General features: G+C 43.2%; 1 long non-coding RNA gene across 1 annotated transcript; it reads right to left on the bottom strand.

Moving 5' to 3' along the window:
- Nucleotides 1–12191: 12191 nt before the first annotated feature.
- LOC106885343 lies at nucleotides 12192–14007 on the bottom strand. The gene is made up of 3 exons (XR_001411429.1): nucleotides 13887–14007; nucleotides 12697–12788; nucleotides 12192–12587 (listed from the first exon to the last, which is right to left on the bottom strand). It is a non-coding gene; the product is annotated as an uncharacterized LOC106885343 (long non-coding RNA).

The raw sequence follows: 14007 nt of genomic DNA, 5'->3' as shown, positions 1-14007 counted from the left end.
ACTTTTCCAATTACTGAAGAACAGCCACTACTGAAGATTTTGCTTTAGAGTGGGAAATAGCTTGTGGTTTTGCACAGCAGACATTTTTTTGTGGCACAGGGTCAGCACCACGTCCTCTTCTAAGAAGCCGGCCGATTTTAGTCCTTGGCGTTCACGGGGCAGCGACAGCCCCTGGAGGAAGAGCAGCTGCGGCCGCCCCCTGGTTCCCCTGCTGCTGCAGCGCGCCTATAGACATGAATCCTCACATTCTTGTTTTTCAGAGAACAGCAACAGGCTTGTTTCACAACAGCTTTTGCTATATTTTACTTACGTTTCTTTCTCTCGCTCCCTTCAAGGAAGAAAACACACGAGCCTTTGTTCAAAGTGGCAGTCTGCACGGCTTAACCCTCGCCGCCCCAGAGACACGCACCGTCACAGCCTTCCTGACACAACACCCGTGGGGGACAGGGCACGCTTTATCACCTGCATAGTCATGAAAAACATGGAATCCCACCCATATACGACAGCATATGCCTTTGTTGCTTTCCAGACTCAAAATCATACTTCACCAAATCAAAATCTTAAAACTGAGGTGCCTGTGTCCTGCTTGGAACTGAAAATCACTACATACAGTATACTTTGCTGGTGGTTTGCTTATGCCTCACTGCTTAGAGTATTGTAACGGTGCTGGCTGCTGACAAACAACTGCTGTTACTGTCAGCATCACACTGTCACACATACCAGCATGAGAGAATTTCAGCGTTTCAGATATACAAACTTCAACTTTTCCATCTGAAATGTTTACATCTCTGAGTTTTGTCCAAACTGACAGTGCCCATGTATTTCTTCAGGAAGACTGTAGCAAGCAAATATTGATGTCTACCTAATTACTTAGTTACTGTCTTGAATGCTGTTAAACACTAACAGAAGAATGACAGAGTGTACAAGCATCCTCATCCATACAGTAACTCATACCTGAGTTGCTGTATGTCACTGTTAGTGGATGCCAGCCAGCCTGGGTTCATGGCAAAGTACAACATGATGTAGTGCCATCTTAAATTATTATTGGTACAACTTAGAGGAAAAAAACACACAACACTAGAAATAACAAATTCACTCTGAAGAAAATGAGCTGATGAACCACAGAGAGAAAGAAACCAGGAAACTATCTATGAACATTAACATCAGAAACTTTTCAGTAAACGGTTTTCAATAGATCTTGCCACAGAGATATATTAGACAACAGTGTGTCTATTGGATACTGACACTGTTATTTTAAGAAATAACTGAAACATTTCTTAGAAAATGCATCCAATTTGGAATCATAAAAATAAGCATACAAGGATATTGTTTTTAAAAGTACCATATTTTTATTCAATGATTTCTTCAGTCTTTCGTTATTTTACTCCAGTTGGGATGGAATCTACAATAAACTTGTTGTTTGGTATTTTACACTGTGCCAAGAACCAGAGTGCTCAAATACCGAGCCCTGCATTCTAGTCACTAGCTTGTGAGTTTTAGCCCTGATCCACCCACTTGTGTACGTACCCTGCTTTGAACTACTGATAATGCCAAGCCTAACACTGGCCAAGGTTAGATGTTAACAAGGTTATCTGAAACACCACCCGGAGCTGGCAGGCTCTGCTGCTGCTGGAGTAAATGATGGAGTGGGTGATGCCAGCTAACTCTGAGGAGGCAAACATTTCAGCCATGTGTACCAGCCTGCTTCTGGCTGTGCTTGGGCACACTGAGAAAACCCTATAGAAGATACCATAACAGTTGCCACGCTTTTGTGAGAGAGTAAATTGCATTATTTGTTATTCAAGAACAAATTCCATGAGTCCAGGGAAAAACCTGAAACAGCAGATGACCTGCAAGCCTAATGGGCAGCCTGTTGGAGGATTTCTGTGGGTTCAAGATTGAAGCTGAGCTGCAGCATCAGGACACACTGCAGAAAATGAGTATAAAATGCATAAAATGAAGAGTGCAGCTGTTGACAGCCAGACACCAAAACAATTTATTTTAAAATAAAGCAACTCAAGAAAACATACTAGCAACTTCAGAGCCTTAACAGAAGCAGATGCCAAAATCTTATGAAGCGATAATTAGAGCGAACGCCTGAATGCATAGTGAGGTTGTGCAAGACAGATCAGTTTAGAAACATACAGCTTGTGATGAAATATTTGCTTGTTCCAAGCCATAAGAATACAGAACATTGAGTTTTCTGTTCTGAGGGCGTGGGGATGTTTGGTGGAGACGAGGTCCTGCTTGCTGGTCAGAGGGCACCCTGTACTCCAGCAGGCACCACCTTCTGATAACATTCCCTTTCCTCCTGCATGAGAGGACAGAACCTGGGAAGATGAATTAATGACCCAAACCAAACAAACCAAACAGATCCCTCCAAGGTCCCAAATTCCAAGATTGCACTGTTTGGTGGTGACAATGACGATGCTAACACTGAATAGGTGGCACACATTTGATTTCTAAAGCCTGCTCAAGAAGAGTAGAAGGTACATGCATGTGTGCTTGCATGCACTGGACTCTGACTTTGAAATGAAGCTGTTTACGTGGGAGAGCTGAGTCTCCAGCGCTGCTTTTTTTTTTTTTTTTTTTTTTTTTTTTGCATAAGAGCTCTCTGGCAGTTTGCCTGATTTCAGAGCAAGGCTATTTTGCAATTATTGTTGTCTGGTTTATCTTATTCTTCTTTTTTTCTCAGAAGCACTGCAGCAGGACAACCCCTTGGTGTGCTCTCTTCTCCTGCTTCCAGGATGCAAACCCGTGGCTGCAGAGAGGCTGGGGAAGCGGCGGGGGACTTGCACAGAAGGAGGGCCACAGGGGTGATTTCTGTCCTCTGATATTCATACCAGGGGTATGGACCATACAACAGTGTATGGGAACAACCAGCCTTCCTCAGCTATTGCATTAAAATAGCTCCCAAACCCAAGGGGTTGCTTCCCTGTAGGCAGTGGCAACAGCACCGTGGTCCAGCAGAAAGCACTTGGGGCACGTTTCCTAGGAGGGGGACCTGGGTAGGAGCTAATGTCCAATTGACCCTTGCAGCTGGGGGTTTTCTTTTTAAATGTGCCTAAAGCAAGAGGAGGGTTGTTTGCTAGTGGCTCAGTCTTTTGGGTTTATTTTCCAGAAGAAAGTCCATCCCAGAGAACTCCCTTAATGTGTGGGCTGCATTTGCTGCCCCTGGCAGGCAAGGAGAGTCAAGGTCCATCTGTCCCACTGCTCCACACCCCCACTGGTGGGCAGTCTTGGTTTCACCTGGACAGCCTTGCTTGCACCACTGAGTTTTCTCCAGAAACCAGTTGCTCCCACCAGACTGCTATGGATGGGGATGGTGGCAAACAGAGCTCCTGCTTCACTTTGAAAGAGAGAATGGATCGTGACCAAGGAAACCAGCTGGAGGGATGTGGCTGCCTCGTGAGAGCTGCTCCACAGTTACAAATACAAATTTCTCCCACCATTCTCTGAGAAAGATGAAGGAGCAAAGGGAGGACCTGGGGTGGAAAATACACCTTCGACGATCCCAAGCTCTAAGCAGAAACTTTCTGTTTCCCAAACCAGGCTAAGTAAATGTCACAGTCCCTTTACTCATTTTAGGATATTCATTCTAGGTTTAAAAGAAAATAAGCTCCCCACTGTGTTTTGTTTTATCCCCTTATCTCAAGATTTATCCTAAGTTCTCATGTACTATCCAGTTCATTCACACAGAAAAGTAAAATCCTAACACTATATCAGTAAATGCATTTTTCACTAATGAAACTGCAAATCAAAAATGCTCAGGTTTCTTTTGGATAAAATAATATAAAAGTTTGCTTTTATAGGAAAATGAATGCCTACCACTGGATACAAAATTTTAGAATCAATCTGGTAAAATTAGTATTTGGTCAGGAAATAGAGGAATTAAAACCATGGTGAGCTGGAGGGAAAGAGAGAGGTAAGAAAGTCTCTGATTTTAGAGATCAGAAAGGAGCTAAAAGAAAAGCAACTGTGCTGAGATGCTAAAATCCAAAAGACACCCCTGGAAGATACACTAAGTGCACTACAGGTTAGACTTTTTGAAGCACAAAGATAATCTCTTGTTTATTTTTAAAGGACTATAAAGGCACCAGCAGATACTAAAGTGTGTCTGGTATGGCCATCAAGCATGGACTACTGATTTTTCAATACCCTTTGGAGATACCAACTATTTGCTGGACCATTGTCACTGTTGCTAAGCAGCTGAAACAAATGGTGAGTGAAGTGGCCAAAGCATCATTTCCACAGCACACAGGAGAATTCAGATCAGCAGTATCACTTTTGGGAGCCTTGCCCACATTAAGAAACCCAAAGCAAACATCGCCATTAGCTCAATAAATGTATAGTGAACTGGGAACCCTCATTAATTCATTCAGTAAGGGGTGTAATTTGTTTGCCAGGAGCATTAGTAAATAAGATCCAGCTGAGTGTGACCTAAGCCACAGGACTTGTTCTCACTCAATGTTACAAAATAAGAGCAATTAATAAGGCAAAGAACATACATCCTCCTAAAAGGAATTGAGTATTCAAAAACACTATTTGAAAAAAAAAAAAAAACAAACAAACATATAATTAAAGACCCGTTCAGCTGGAGAGAGGACATTGTGTTGTTTCTGCGTTTTGAGCACGCACACTCCTTCTTAGGGCTCAGTTTGTAGCAGGAGCAGAAAAGCAGATGGTAATCCCCAGTCTCAATAAAAGGGAGACTTTCAGTGTGCTGTCATCTGCTCGCCCAGCCCGTGCGTTGTGAACTCAAGGCCCAACGTGGGGGAACAGAAACATTTTTATTGACAGATGGAATTGCTGCTATTTAAGCAGCAATTTGTGTTTGTCATTTACTAAGGTCTGCTTGTTGTTAAAGATTTGATTACAAGAATGGGGAAAAAAAAACACTGAATGACCAATTTCTTCAGATAGAAAGTATATCGTTCTGTCAGGGTTAAAGAATTTCATGTGCTTATGAATGCTATTGTGAAACTAAAGTAATTTCAGAATTTATTAAAATAAAATTTGTTTAGAATTAATTCATAATTAATTTAATAAATTGCAGTATTTTTGCAACATGTTCAAATATATTTTGAAAAAACAGTTGGTTTCTTTTTGGTGTGTGTTTAAATATCCTTCTCTAACAACCGTGGTGTAGTAAAAGCCTTGTAAGGATTCCACATTTGTAACCTATACAAGAAAGGAACAAGATACAGAAGAAATTCACACTAAGGACTCAGAAACTTACTGGAACAAATGGGAGAAGAAAATTAAATTTATATACTAAATAAAACTGGATGTTATTAGATCCCAGATATATTAGAGAGCTTTGAGATTTATATAGATCTTGTGCTCCTTCCTACACAATGGTAAATTGAATCACAGCCTCTGCTCCAGAGAATATTCAGGGATTTCTGTACAATGAACCTACCTGAACAACAGTACAGATAAAGGGGTGCACTTCAGAGAACTATATTGCAATGGTGTATTTGATGTTTTGACGGAGTATTTGCTGTAGTCTGATGTATTTGAAGGAGTTTCATTTTCCAGAGTCTAAATATTGACATTCAGATTATCTTGTTTAACTTATCTTAGGTGCTTGCCTTTATAGTCCTTGCACCTCCTGAGAAATAGGTGTTATTTTCTCTTCATATCACAGTATGTCCACTTGAGAAACTTTTCTTATAGCAAAGCAAATTTGTATAAAACAGCCAGAATGACATATTAGCGAATGAGCTTGATGTACCTCAGTCCACAGAGTCCAGCTCACATTCAGCTGGCTATCTCCAAGAACCTTTGAAGGGGACCAGATGTAAATACTGTGTCAAGGCACCACACAAATAAATGCTTCTGGCTAATTCAAGAAAACTTTTAGGTGTTAAAAAGCTTCATTTCTGGTTTCTGAAAACTCAGGAAGGTTGTTGAAAATCTAAAATTTGCTCAAGGAAGTTTCAATTTTGCAGATCCTACCTTTATCTTCAAAGAACCTTCCACTTTGGTGGCATCAGTGATGGCCATCTCAACACTTACATTTTCATACTGTCAAATGAGAAATTGAGTAACACACACAAGATATCACATCTAATTAGTACTGTTCATGCAGATGGTGTCCTGACAAAGACTTTGGCCTTTAGCAATTTCACCTGAGTCAGCTTTCTGTGACAAATCCAACATTTGAGTCAGTTTTCTAATCAGCTGGTAATTTTGATAGGGCAGAGAGTTGAGGCGCTTTAGCATTGCTCCTTCCTGTATAATGTTAATGGATTTCTATTGTGGTTTAATGTAAAGTACAAAACTCAATCAGTGAAGCTTAATTTCACAGGGAACAGTTAACTCCCTCTGAGAGAAAAAAGATGTGATTCTGTTTTAAGCAACAAAGTATTTGATAATGAATCTTAATGAAATTAGAAACTGATAATATTAAATTAACTTAACCTTGCGCTGGCTGCCACCTGACTACGGCAGATGACTGGAGAATTGTTGATTACGTGGCTTTGGGGCTAAGATGTGTTATACAAAAAGAAACTAAGACAATTTGAAGGGTCAACAGTGAATTCTGAAATCCATGGGACGCCCAGTGGTTTTCTTCCTCTTTCTGCCTTGTTTTCTGGTTTCTCTTCACTGGGGTTTGGCCCTGGCTTGTAGGCAGCCTTTACTATTGGCTGCCAACTGACTGTTCCTGAGTCACATTTTTCTCACCTGAGGATTTGAAAGTGCTACATTTCTGTTCCTGTGACTGAGTAGACTCGGGAGCTGGTGTTCAGATATCAACAGAGATCTTTCCTGCTTATCACACCGATAGATTTTCTAGCTGTGATGTTGCGAGTGGACATTGGATTTGAAAGTCCTAAATGATCTGGCAGTTCTCTATGTTAGAGGTTAATGCTTTGTGTATCAGCTTGCAAAAAGACAGAGCTCTTTTGATTTACAGAAGCCTGTGATGGTCTGTGGACCTGGGAAGATTCTTCTCAGGGCCAGAAGCAGGCTGAAAATGTTGGGGTTTGTAGCAGTATTTGAGGAGACAGAGGCAATTTGAGCTGCTGGGTGTGTGACCTGACTGGAAGGCAGCGGGTACCCACAGCTCTGGGTGGGCACTGACTTCTGCTGCTTTGAGGCCAAAGACAGGACACAAATGACAATGAATGAGGGGATGCAACTGTAATATAAGCTTTCTACTGTCCCAGAAACAGTTTTAAAACCAGAACTTAATACCCAACTGAGAAGCAATCTTTCCTTCATTTTCAAGCCATCAAATGCCTGCAGACGGGCAGACTGGCAACCCATCTACAGAAGCTGCACCGCTTCGTAGAAAGTAACACAATCCTGTTAGGCTGGGGAAAGAGCACAGTCAAGGAGTTCATTCTGCGAATCATTGATTAGGAGAAAAGCCTTGGCCACATTTCCTGCCGTGAGCCCTCTGTGAACCCAAGGGACATTGCCTGCCTTAGAATGGTTTGGCTTTCTGGATGAGTACCTGACCAGAGCTGCAGCCCTAGCTCAGGCTCATATCCTCCTTGGCTTTTTAAGTCAAAACCCAAATTTCATTCTTCCTTAAATACTCCTGTTCCTCCCTTTCCATATGACATCTGTGAGTTACCCTCAAAAAGATCTGATACTTTTCCAGGCCCATGGCAGAGGGGTTGGAACTTGATGATCTTTAAGGTCCCTGCCAACTCTAACTATTCTACGATTCTATGATTTCCTTCAAACACTTTTCACTTACAGAGAAAATGCTCCTATCCTACCAGAATACGCTTTTCTAAGGAAAAATATATTACAGCTACTATTTGTTCTGTGATTGTTAGAAGCCCCACTGGGCAGTTTTGCGCAAGAAAGAAACCCCCTGGACAGCCCTCATCCCAAGAGTTAATACAGAAATAGGAAAGTTTGTTCCAAGCAGAGGGAGCAGACTCTGACGTACAAAAGAATGACATGACTGCCAGCAGCCGTTCTGCAACCATCTTCTGATTCAGTACTAATTAGACTTTGCTTCCTACTGCCAGAACACCCTGCCATTACCAATACTAAACTGGGGCATTTTCTATGAACCTTATCTAGACCTGCAGCAACCAAAAGCCATTATTTCCCATGAGAGGTATAAATTCCAGGCAGGGAAAATAGCTACATTTATCACACTCATCTCCCTATGTACAGGAACAGAGTGAGTTTATTTGTGGGGTGGGTAAATAAGTAATCAGTTTAAGACATATGGGGCTTTCTGGGTGGCTAGACAATAGCTTATCTACTTGGCAGACATCAAATTCTTTTCCAAGAGCTGGAGCCAGCTGTGCCCTCTATGGCCAGTAGGTATTGCCCAGTATCAAAGTCCATCTACTTCATTTCCTCCTGCACCTCAATGGACAGAAGTCACCGTTTCCCTTTATCATGCAACAATTGAATCAAAATATATGAGTAAATTTATAATAGTGCTCTGGGGTGCTTTGCCTTTGGGGCTTGACCATTTGAAGGGACAGTGTGCTCTAATGCTGTAGTATCCCTCATGGGATATCTCGCCAGAGAGGGAGGAAGATGCACAGTGAACAGCGAGATATTACACTCAGTTCTCCAGCATTTTTACACTCCAGGAAAGAAGTCTTTGAACCTTCAAAAATACAACATCCTCTAAGCATTAGCATTTTGTGAAGTTAAAGTACAGTCATCTCCCTCCTCGCCTTCAAAAAACCATGAAGTACGATGGCTGGATTTTGAGTTACAAGGTTTAACAACAGAGCAGGAAGGAAATGAGCTGTTTGCCTGTATGTGATTTAACTAACGGCGCTTGCTGTTACAAGCGTGCCGACGCAGGATGTTTTTGTTAAACTGGGCATCTGAAATGTGGCTTCCATAAAAAGCATAGCGGCAGACGCCTGTGTATGTGTGCGGTCAGTCACAGGAAGTAGTTCATTTGAAACCCTTAGCAGTTTTCTGCATTGCAGAGGAAATATTTGTACCCAGTAATGGCAAAAGTCCATCTCAGGCAGCCACAGATGTGCACCTCAAGCCCTGAATCGGCAACTGGCGATTCAGTAAAATGGGGTCCTGGTTTTGTTACGCTGAGGTGAAGTGTGAGCTATCTGAACAGACAGGAACGCTTCAGGGGTAGGCATATGAGGTTTGTTAAACCTGCAATGAAAAGCACCTACATCCCAGCAAACCCCAACAACACCTAGCAGGGCAGGCGGTTTCAGGGAGAAAGAACAGACGGATTCGGTATGCTGATTATTAGAGAGACAGAGTTAAAAGAACAGTCTTATCACCAATTGAAAATGTTGTCTAGTAAATATCACCCCTTCCAATGCATCCTTTACCTCCTGCTTTCATCAAAAGCCCCGTGCTTAGCCATGGCCAGCGAAATTCACATCCAGGATCCACAAATCTCCTCATGCGCTCACTAGTTTGCTTAAGAAAAGCCTTCAGTTTCTGGTCAAATCCCTCAACTTCCCGCAGAAGGATAAGAAGGTAGAAATAAACCAAACGCAGCAGCTCATTCCGGGAGCTAATTTACTTTGGGGATTTCCTACAGACATGAGCTGCGAGCTGAGATGGCAGAATAATCCCTCATCCATCCCAGTCAGAGCACACACCGCTGGAGCACTTCCCAATCACCCGGAGAAGTGCCAGGCAGCAGCAGGACAATTCAAAATAGCCACCACCAGCTTCAGTCTGCAGGGTGGGAAGGGGGGTGGCTGGGCCCCCCCAGCCCCTTTGCCTCAGCACTCACTGCTGCAAGCACTGGCTCCGCAGCACTGGTGGGACACCACCACAGAATCACCTAGGTTGGAAGGGACCTTTAAGATCATCTAGTCCACTCATTAAAAAAAAAACACAAAAAACCCAACACACACAACAACAACCAAACAAAACACACACACCAACACTAAACTATATTCCCGAGCACCATGTCAATTCATTTTTTGAATATCTTCAGGGATGGTGCCTCAACCGCTTCCCTGGGCAGCAGCCCATTCCAATGCCTGATAACCCTTTCAGTGAAGAAATTTTTCCTAATATCCAACCTGAACTTCCCCTGGCACAACTTGAGGCCGTTTCCTCTTGTCCTACTGCCTGTAACTTGGGACAAGAGACCAACCCCCGCCTCTCTACACCCTTCTTTCAGGGAGTTGTAGAGAGCGATAAGGTCTCCCCTCAGCCTCCTCTAGACTGAACAACCACAGCTCCCTCAGCCTCTCCTCATAAGACTTATTCTCCAGACCCCTCACATGCACCGTTATTTCACACCCCCATGCACCATTATTCAGCTCACCATGGACTTCCTCACTGTTAGTGTCATGGTGTGGTGGGGATCTAACTTCAGCAGCTCAAATATCTCTGCTTCTCCTGACCTAAACCCAAGGAAGTTCTGCTGTGGAGCAGGGAGTCACCCACTGGGGACAGGGTGAGGACAGGGTGTCACCAGTGGGATGGGCAGACTTGACATAGAAGAATAGGGTGAGAAGTGACATTGACAGTGATGTGATCAGGAAACAAAGAAAACCACGTTCCTAGCATTAGTTATGGGGCTCCCAGGATGTTTTATAGCATCAGTTTTCTACACCCTGGGGGTTTCCCGCTGGTAGAGGCTGCGGGACTTCTCCTTACAGTGCTTTCTGGTGGCCATCTGGGGTGGAGCCACCAGCACTCTGATGTTTGCAATGTTATGACTCCAAACTCAGCCCTGGGCAAAACTGGGAGACAGCATCCCCATGGAAAGGAGATAATTCAAAGCAGCCATGGTGCCTGGCACCCTCAGCCCCTTTATGGGCCTGCTGAAGCGATCCTAGTCCTGCAGTGGCTGAGACTCCTCACAGAGAATGTCTGAGTGAAGAGCTTCCACCAGGGCAGAGTGCAAGGGAGCTGCTTCCAGCTGGTCCATGGACTAGACTGATCCTCAAGGAAATACAGGAGACCTTGCTCTTCCTTCACAGAGAGCATTGGAAGCATATTAAGCATTGGAATGGACTGCCCAGGGAAGTGGTTGAGGCACCATCCCTGGAGGTATTTAAAAGATGGGTAGACATAGTGCTTAGAGACATGGTTTAGTGATGGTCTTTATCAGAGTTAGGCTGATGGTTGGACTAGATGATCTTAAAGGTCCCTTGCAACCTAGACAATTCTATGAATCTATAAGAGCAAAACCTGGGCAACAGCTGCCTACAATGGCACCACCACTCTGCTTCCCCCTCTCCCCCAGCTCCAGTTTAACATCTGAATGTGCTGGAGTTGCCCTCAGCATGGGAGGGCCAGGCACACAGCTGGCTGCTGCACACCTATGTGGCAATGCCTGGTAGAAATCTGCTATAATATCTCAGTGTGAATCCAAAGAATGTTTCACACTCGTTCTTCAAGTTGTGTTCAAGTGAGGTTGCATGATCCCCTCTAAAGCAAGATCCTATTCCAGCCTGCAGCCCAGGAGGGAGCAGACAGCCCAAAATAACAACTTAGCTCTTCCTAGAAGAGCAAGAAATTACTGTTGTTTTGATTTGTGGTATGACTGGGCTGCAGTACAGCCTGTGGTATTTATGCATTCTCTCAGAGGGGTTAAGTGAAGATGGGTCCCTTCACTAGCTGTCCACTGTGTTGTCTACTCTGACTTCAGCACATCATCAATGGCAGATTGAGGAAGACCAATGAGTCATTTGCTGCTTTGTTATCCAGGATTTTTTTTTTCCATCTGAATCGGAGCCCTTCTGACTCTTATTGCAAGATAACCAAATGGGACCAGCAGAGAAATTAGGGAACATGGTGTAACAGTCCTTTAAGATATGATCTAAAAGCCTTTTCTTGCCACAAAACACAAAGCAGCCAAACCACAGGACAAAAACAGCTCAGAGCCCATTGTCTACTTTTCTTGCACTGACAAGATGCTGATGATCTTAAGTCCATGGAAAAACAACTCCAAAGAGTCACCCGTCAAACATGTTTTTATAATCCATTTCCCCATTTTCAGTATTCATTTCCCCAACTATGTCCTAAACAACATCTACTTATGTACCATATTTTACATGGAAGCAATTAGTTTTATAAATTAATCATAATGCACATTTAAATCTACATTGCACTTGCATCCAAATCATCATCACATTGTCATGGTTATATTATTTACTACAATTTAACCATCACCAGTCTGCTTAGGAGGAAAACAACTCTCATAGAGGACCCAGTCATTCCAAAAGTTACCATACTTGCAGTTTCACTCTTGTAACTGAAACAGAGCTGAAGTATAGCTGAAGGTCAGCTACGAGGTTCTTACATGCAAGGCAGAGTTCAAAAACATCAAACTATAAAGAGTTATTTTCAGACAAGATATTGTTACCTCTGACATCATCCTTATCGGGGTGAATGTGTATACTCCAAGATACAGGCTGGGTAAATCTTCTGCTTCTCAAAGATGACAACATGGAAGGATTTTTTTCTATTATCTACACAGCTGTCCAAAAGTCTGTTTGAAATCCCAGGCCTGGTTAGAAGGCGAAGGTAGACTTGGTTTCCCCAAACAAAGTCTCCAATGAGAACTTGAGCTACAAATATGCCATGGTGGTCTGTGCTGGATGGACAGCATTGATAAGAATAACTGGCATCTCTGTCAAAGTAGCTTCCTAGGGACCAGAAAAAGTAATGGGTAAGAAAATGCATAAACTGAAGTAACATAGATCTGCTATCTGCACTCTGGCAGCCAGATCCTCAACAAGCATCTCCTTCTCTTACCTACTCCAGGTAGCTCCAAGCGCATCCTTGCCAGGTGTTTCCACATGAGTTCATTTTAAGGCATCAGCAGATGGGGTTGATCTGGAGACTTTCTGTGGGAGAATCCTTAGAAATTAATGGTCGTCCTGTGAGCACCCCAAGCTCTGGGCAGCTGTTGACAATAGGCCTCTGACAATAGTCCAGGCCTTTGACAACAGTGCAGGCCTCGAGGTTACTAAACGGTTTAGTTGTGATTTGTAAACTAATGAAACTGGCAGAAAAGGAGTAGCTGTCTTCTGAATGTACTGATAAGTAAGACCTTGAGTAGAATAAAAAAAAAAAGATAAAAGACTGTGTGTGTAAACAGCTAATAATAGCCAACATGAAAACATGTAACTAGTTACCACCTGTTAATTATAGTCCACTATAAAAGCATCACCTGGGAATTGTCTATAAAAGCTGAGCTATCTGTGCAATAAAGCGGCATCTACCTGATCACATTGGTCGTTGTGTATGGTGTCCACTTTCACCCTTGCTTTTTGTTGCTTTACTGGTTACAAAAGGCCTAAGGAGGCAGGATCACGCCTTCACAGCAGGAAGCACAGCTTGTGCTGTGCTCTTTGATGCGCTCTGGAAACACCCCAAGCATTTTGATGCAGGTCCAGCTCAGGCACTTGTACCTTGGGGACAGCTGTACCTTGTTGCTGATGAGAAGCAGTGAGTTAATTCCCTGTTTTGCTTTGCTTGCATGTACAGCTTTTGCTTTACTTGTTAAACTGTCTTTATCTCAACCCATGATTTTTTTCTCATTTTTACTCTTCTGATTCTCTCCCTTATACCAACTTGGGGATTAAGCAACCACCTGCATGGCCCTAGTTGCCAGCTGGGATTAAACCACAACATCAAGACCAAGCCTTCCACCTGAAATCAAATGGCTGGTGGTGGTTTCCTGCATGCCATGAGAAGGCAGGTATGTCAGTGCACACAGCTACTCTCTGTTCAGCATTGCCTTTGCAAAATCCCTGAAGGGAAAACAAGGGTATGTGGCTGGGGGGAAAATAAAAACAACCTCTTGTTTTTGTGGTGTTAGATGTGATCAGAGAAGACTATGTTCTGACACAGAAATACTGAGCTAGATGACTGGAATCAATGGCATGGCTGAAGAGGAGGCTTGATCCTTAGCTGGGCTCCAAAAAGAGTTTTCTTCTTACCTTTTCATATCAGCACCAGAAAGGCAAAGGTAACTAATGTGTGTCAGGTGGTCTTCCTCAGTCATGTCTTCTCCTTCCTGGGCCACCACCCTAAGGAAAGTGTCTCAGACCTTCTTCCCTG

This window comes from Calidris pugnax, unplaced genomic scaffold (genome assembly GCF_001431845.1).
Source record: "Calidris pugnax isolate Ruff unplaced genomic scaffold, ASM143184v1 scaffold1, whole genome shotgun sequence".
Classification (NCBI taxonomy): Eukaryota; Metazoa; Chordata; class Aves; order Charadriiformes; family Scolopacidae; genus Calidris; species Calidris pugnax.
This window is presented reverse-complemented; position numbering and strand designations above follow the sequence as displayed.